The 452-nt window shown below is 44.5% G+C and overlaps 1 protein-coding gene across 1 annotated transcript in view; it reads right to left on the reverse strand.

Moving 5' to 3' along the window:
• Positions 1–452, reverse strand: part of LOC119590717 (visual pigment-like receptor peropsin) — a 38,587-nt gene that overhangs the window by 12,002 nt on the left and 26,133 nt on the right. The window lies entirely within an intron of this gene.

The raw sequence follows: 452 nt of genomic DNA on the forward strand, positions 1-452 counted from the left end.
CTCTGCAGGAGAAGCTCTTAAATCCCTTTATATAAACAAAGACTCCAGAAGCGAGATCTGACAAGTCCCCGTGTCTTACCAGCTTGCAAATTCGTTCTAGGATAATATCTCAAACTACACATTCATACTCCGAGAAGGCAAAGAATATAACATGCATTTCGCGAATTCGCCTGCAACCCTTTTATGTTTTATCCATCCTTCACAGGCAGGCGATTTTTGCAGTCTAATTCACGAAAATAAGGGGCAGGGATGTCTAGCCGGAAGCCCTGTGTTACGATTTAACGTTATGAGTGAGCAACGGGATTGGAGGAAGTGTTTTTATTCATGTGCATTAAATTCGAAACGCCTTTGCCGTTTTCCCTTACGATTGCTCGGCAGGAGACGAGTCGGTATGTGGTGTTGTGGTTTATGGTGTGGGCGTTGGGGATAGCTTGATTTGTTGGAGTGTGTGC

Source organism: Penaeus monodon, chromosome 27, assembly GCF_015228065.2.
Source record: "Penaeus monodon isolate SGIC_2016 chromosome 27, NSTDA_Pmon_1, whole genome shotgun sequence".
NCBI lineage: Eukaryota > Metazoa > Arthropoda > Malacostraca > Decapoda > Penaeidae > Penaeus > Penaeus monodon.